This window comes from Opisthorchis viverrini (genome assembly GCF_000715545.1).
Source record: "Opisthorchis viverrini unplaced genomic scaffold opera_v5_44, whole genome shotgun sequence".
NCBI classification, from domain to species: Eukaryota; Metazoa; Platyhelminthes; class Trematoda; order Opisthorchiida; family Opisthorchiidae; genus Opisthorchis; species Opisthorchis viverrini.
The window spans coordinates 2226456-2233313 of NW_008751700.1; positions in this window are offsets into that span (position 1 = coordinate 2226456).

Consider the following 6858-nt stretch of genomic DNA (forward strand, 5'->3'; position numbering starts at 1 on the left):
TCAATGGCTAGAGACATTATCAGACATGGCCCAGTCGCGCCCTCAGTGGCGCTCGTGCATCCAAGCTATCGCCTTCAATGCATAGCTCCTTTTCCACCCCCCCGCTTGACAACTCACTGAAAGTGCTGGATTTATGCACCAATTTACCAGCTCGCGCGTGCAATGCGCAGGTACTTACCCCCCAATCATCGGTGAACGAAACTGTGGCAGCTACAACCATTTTACGACCAGTACGCGGTTATTACAGCTGATAATAATGATGATGATGATTTGTAAGAAGCATGTTTCCATGTGAACTGAGGACTACCAGATAATGATGATGATGATTTGTAAGAAGCATGTTTCCATGTGAACTGAGGTACTACCAGATTACCCAAACCTAGACAGAAGGGCGATTATGGCCCTTAACCAGTTTTTGGCTCAATAGCCTGGCCGCAAGGCAGAGGTATTTGGTAGGAAATGCCAATGTGTTTCCATTTTAAAGACTGAGTCACCACATATGTTCTAACCCTCATCCTGGAGGACCAGGAGACTGCGTTGGTTGGACCTATAATCATTGACCAACCTGGTATGAGAACGGCGCAGGGACACCGACCTGTATGTCCCGGTAAGTGACGGAGACGCACAAACTTTTACCTCGTTTCGGTCTAGACTCTTTCAGCAATACAGTGCTAATCATTTTCATGGCCTACATTACTTTTCAAACCAAGGTGTACACTCACCTCTAACTCATTATCCAACGTCTCGCATGTTCAAATATGAAGAGAGACGCATGTTCATAGACAAAAACTTCACAATGTCAGCTCTCCAAGATGCTTCGCTATACTCACATATCGATACATGTTTCACTCCGGACTACCGATTCGACCATGTTCACCCTGGTGTTGTTGGATTTCTCCCACATACATTTTTTCCTACCGAGGAGTATTCGTAGCGGCCACTTCCTTGTTCCTCCAATTTCCTCCTACTACATCCACGCTCACTAGATCACGCGACTCCTTTCTTCCGCAAACGCGCCAATCACGTGATAACCGTGGGACAATACTGATGTATACTAGTTTATGTGCCTAGTGGAAACTCGTGCTACTCTGGCCATCGGGATATAGCGCCAATATTCCGTTGATGGTTAACAGTACGAAATGAAAGGTAGGAGTGGTCTCATAGTTTCAGGCTATCGGTAAAACGAATACCACCGATCTTGAACAAAATCGAAATGGTAGGTTAGCTTGGACGCAAAAATTTAGCAGGCAAGTTCATGGTACCTGACGATTTGTCAGATCGAAGGCCTTCGAGAATTGTAAACTTTCCTACGGACTTCCCTACGATTGTACTGCACTATCTTCTTGCCGTAGCCAGCGACTGCCAGCTAAGTGCGCAGTTTGTAAGACGCGATACTCCGTCAACAAACCTATACGGTTTTGTTTGTACGAACAAAACCCGGTAAACTTGAGTCCCTAAAACTGGTATCCCTACTGAAACTGACGTAAGTCATGAACCGGCAGTTTCCCTGATTCATATCCTAAAAGTTTCTAACTAGAGGGCCTTTAACACCGAGCTCACACTCTGATGACAGACCAGCTTAATGCATAGACAGCTGGAAGCAATCAGTCATTGGTTGCGTGACGACGGCCACTTCTTTAGGACGACGGGTGGATCTATTACCCATCTGCTAGACTGCTTACAACCGTCAACACGGGTGGAGTTTACAACGCGGTTTCTAAAGGCGTCCAATGGGATTCCGTGTCCTTTTAGATGGGCAACGACGGGAATGAGCGGCAAATGTCAAGCGTTCAGTTAGCAAAAGGATTCCAGGTCCCAACGAATTGATATCCGAGGATTGCCAGTCGCGACATGGACCGGAAGTTTTCGGGCAATATGAGTGTACAATCTGTTCGGAACGGAACAGGCGACCGAAAGTAATGGGTACTCGTCCTGACCGATTTCTGCTTACATGTCATAGGCTGGAGACCCAGCTACGATAAGTGACCCATGTGATAAACTAAGGAGGAAACCGGGCGTGCACCTCGAAGTACAATCGAGAGGCGATGGTTCATATGGGATTACCCACTGCCTCCTACACCAACTAGGAGTCTAATTGGCATCTTGCAAGAACTGCTTATCGTGGCATGAAGAAGTATCGTTTGGCAAAATCTAGTCTTATTTCGAAAGTTCTACCTTACGAGACAGATCAGGTCCCGCTATCACCGGCTATGTGCCCAAGCGGGCATGAGCTCAAACAGGACAAGCCTCCAGCCGCGGATTAACAAGGGCCAAGAAACGCCGAAGATAGGGCGGAGGACGCAAAACGTCCGACCGATGGTGGCTCCGGAAAACATGGCGTTCTGATTGGTTGTTTAACCTGCCATCGAAACTAATGCCCATCAGGCTGGCTTGCCAACGTCTACAAGACGCTGCGAATTAGCCATCAAGCATGAATGAAGGTAAGAGCAGCAGTCATCTCCGCAAGTTTCCACCAAAAAGTAAAAGGTGAAGGCGGTAAAAATGTTTTACAAAATCGAATCAAAAACAAATAATTGCTTTAGCTCTTAAAGTGGGGCGAACCTTAAACGGTTACACAGGCATAGCGTAAACCGTGTATGTTCAAGTATATTTCGTTTACATGGCACTATAGTCTGTAAAGCATGAACCCGTCTGCCTATATCTCTGATATTTTAGCCGCCCTAAGTAACATTAGGCTCCGAAATCCACCAAGTATCCCCATCCGACAAATAGACCAATTAGATGTTTGTTGAGTTCAAGGCTGCCGGTCAACTTTAGAAAGCCAGGGCCGCGAAGCCCTTAAGCAGTTGCTCTAGCTCCTGGTTGGTTTAAACAAAATAGACTGAGTTCAACTTCCGTTCATATGAAGCACAGATCGCAGAAAACTCCTACCAGGCGAGCTTGTTCGTTTTGGTAACTGGCCTCGAAACCAGTTTTCTTCAGTTTCCTAGAGACGACGCAAGTGAGGTCACGTCATTCGGAGGAAGATCAACGAACGCCTATGTAGCGCATGATAAGGCACCAGAAGACATTATGATGAAAGAGACCAAATGGTTTGGCTATCTGGATCTCTTCAGATACGTCCTCCCTACAGCACGAAGGTCGGTCTAAAAGGCATCCTTCTTTCCATGGATGAATCGGTGCACCTTCCAGCGCATAAACCCGCGGGGGGTTTAGCTACTCTACGGGACTTACGGTAGGCTTCTTCATGGATAGGCAAACAAACTTGCCTTTTCAGCACAGAACAAATACAATCAATGAGCATGTCCAACGAGCTGCTACGAAAATCGTTACCGACCTTAAATCCATTGATTATGAAACACTTCTCACGGTGCGTGATCGATTTCCCCACGAGTATCGCCGCCCCCGTGTAGAGCAAATGCTTATTTATGCCTGTTTTGAACAAGGTTCGACAGGTTTTCCGCTCGATTTCCCCACGAGTATCGCCGCCCCCGTGTAGAGCAAATGCTTATTTATGCCCTGTTTGAACAAGGTTCGACAAAAAGGTTTTCCGCTGTTGACGCAACTAGTACATGTTGGATATGTGGCTAGATTTGAAAGCTCAGAACGCACAATTTCATTCCAAAGTGGTTGGTATGTGGAACAACCTTCCTCAGACGTTTGTTCTCGGTGCATTTAGTACCAAGTTCACAGCACATTTGAACGCCTCCTTATATGAGTCCTCATGCTTGCAAGTTTGCCCAGTGATGAAACCCAAAAGGGCAAGGCCACATCCTTTTTTCGCTTGTGAGCTTTAGGTGAGCGGAAGTCTCTGGATTATGAGAGTAAATCCGACCGGAAAACCATGGGCGAAAGCTTCGATCCTTTTTATCAATCCGTAAATACGTGTTCATGCAATTTGCAGTGATCCTCCATGGCAAAACCATTGTGGTAGTAAGAAAGCTACTGCGTTTTGCTGACGCTTTTCAGGCACGTAATTTTTTTCCCAAAACCTTTTGCGTGGCAAGAAAACTTTCCAATAAGAGGTGCCATTCCTGTATATGTATATCAAGACCAAAAATAACTGTTATCTGTTTTAATTTTCTCGCGTTTTGCTTTGAGTTAATATTTCTCCATGAATTTGGTGCACTCAGTTTGGAAGATGGTCCTGCAAGTGTGGCTTTGGACTCAGAGTTGATTTTTTGAGAACCAGGACGCACTTTTCTCATCCACCATTGTTCTTGGGAAGGCTTTAGGAGATAAGAGATAAGCAGGCGAAAAGTACCAGTGCTCGATTACGTCATGAATGGATCTGCTAAAACACATTAGGTAACGCTCAAACTAGGCAAAATCGAGGAAGCAGGACAATGGAGTTGAACGTGCCTCCAAATAACAAGCATTTGGCCAAAACAGTGCCCAGTCCGGTCTAGTTTAAGAGGACGAGCAGACCATTTTCCATGTATGTAACAAAGATGAAGCAGATAATATCATTTAGACCACAAGAGTTGCTGCTGCATGATCGGGATCATAGGTATTGTAGCTTCGTGCATTACAGTACTGGTGCATCTTTTGGCCAATTATTGAGCAGATACCGGTGGCGAAAACTGGTACGGTATGGACCATTACCTGGAAATGAAGTTATGTAGGCACTTCTCCCAAAGAGTCGCTTTATAAAGTGAATAGTGGAAGCGGTTTCTCGCCGGGCACGTAGACGTTAGTGCGACACTGAAAGACAAGCTTATTCGGTCGTTAGACTGTTCGATGACCTGAACAATTTGTTTGCCATGGTCTCATCATCAATCGCTCTTCAGTGAAAGCACATTGAGGATAAAATTGTAGCGCTTGCGATTCTACCTTTGTTAAAGTAATAATTTCGTGTCAGATGACATGAAAAACAATAATCGTGTGTAAAACCGATTAAGCTGGCAGCGACCCAGTGCCGAACGCAGAGAATCTAATAGGTAATAGAATTTGTAACCAAGAGACCGTATGCAACCAAATGTGGCCCAAATGGTTCAGGTTGACATCAAGTAGTAGCGGCGTGCACGGGTCTAGGAACTAGAATTTGTCAAAACGTATACGAGACCACATTCATTCTGCTCCGACTAATTTTGGCCGAATTGGCCGCTGCCTGGCACATCATTTGGGTCGAGGTCACCAGCTCTACCAAAAGGACTTTTTTCATTTGGTACATGGTGTACTCAAAATAAGATCTAAAGCACATGGGGACTATTTCTATGTATGGTAGATTATTATTTTTATTATACTCATCTTGCGGGTGAACGCTTCATCACCTATTGAGGTGGCATCATCAGTGCGCTGTTGGGGCTCGAATTAGAACGCGGCGGTGGGTAGGTAGTCAATTGTTAAGTAATTTTGTGAATGTTTCAATGATAATGGAACGCAAGCAAACCGTCCAGCTCAGCGAACAAAACAATGACCAACCTATGAGTGATGTTATTACAAAGGATTGACAAAACCTTGTTTTTAATTTAGATTTTCTTAGTTTTAGTATTAAAGTTCAGACTAGCCCCGCTTCTGTAAATACTATTTTCATTCTCATTTTTCCACATAGATTATCTTCCCTTACCGATTAGAATTTAATTTAAAATTCAGCTTTCACCAGATGACACACTTATTCCAGAAATACATCTAAGAAGGGGGCGATTAGTGTTCACTGTTTGGTGAGGATTCATAACACATGTAAGCATGTGGACCGGATGAAGGCGCTGTCTTACCTGTGAGGCTTGCTGTATCACTGTTAAAATGTTGATGTCCGCTTTTTATCTGCTTTATATCAACCATGAGAAGGTGACTGCAAAGCATTCCCAGACAGTGGCCGCGATAACTTTCATATTACGTCTGTAATTTCCTAGAAATACCCTATTTCAAAGGTGAATTGGTAGGTGCAAAGCTGACATTCGGGGACACAGATTACCGTAGCCCCAGAACAGATTTCGAATCAAAACAAAGGAGTATGCTTCCACTTTATTAGGGCAGGCCCAACAGAAGAATGCGTACGATAATGGTATTTTAAACCCCAAGGATGTGAGTATAATCAGATGTACATTTTCCGCTAAAGTTGGCCTAACTGTCGAGTTTGGAAAGGAAGCAGGACCGGTGGTCCGATCAGTACAGATTCCAAACAGTCCGGTCACACCACTTACGAGACCAACGAAGCTTTCATTGAAAAATTGATTGACGGTGTTTTGAAGCAGAACCACAGAAGATGCCCAAGTTTTCGAAATCCCACTAATCAGTTGGTAAGAATGAAAGCAACGCAAAAAAAATCGCTTAAATATTAGTTGTTTATTCTTTCTACTGAAAGTGCAGGTTAATTTACTAGACGTATCCGTATAGAATACATAATAGGCTTTACCTAAATCAGCACAGTTCTATTAAACTGAGAGAAATTTTTCTTTGAAACTCCTCGTAATTAGCTGGGATGGTAATCGAGTGGCAAGAAAATGACACTCCGTTTTCCACTCGATGCCGACAGATTATCAAAAAATACATTTGATGGGACAGTAAAATTATTCCACGTAAATGAAATAAATGATACACTTGATGTAACATACTCTCCAAACATTGTTGCAGAAGGAATAATTGATTAACTGTCTGCGCACGTCACAGTCTGAATCACGAAAGCAATAAGGCCTGCAACTTTTGGATAGTTACTGACGAAATGTCATTTTTCCTACTTCTCTGTTTGCAATCTATAATTTGATTGTTTAATCAACTTCAGTTTCATCCAGTTACCAAGGTGGTAGATATTTTCAAAGGCATCTGTTCTTTTCTTTGAATCAGAAACATTTAAAAGATAAGGACTTGGGATATCAAGCTGGCATTCATCTCCCAACTAAATAAAATTTCAAGAGCGAAGATGATTCGTTGTGTGGTATGCTAATCATCGTTAGC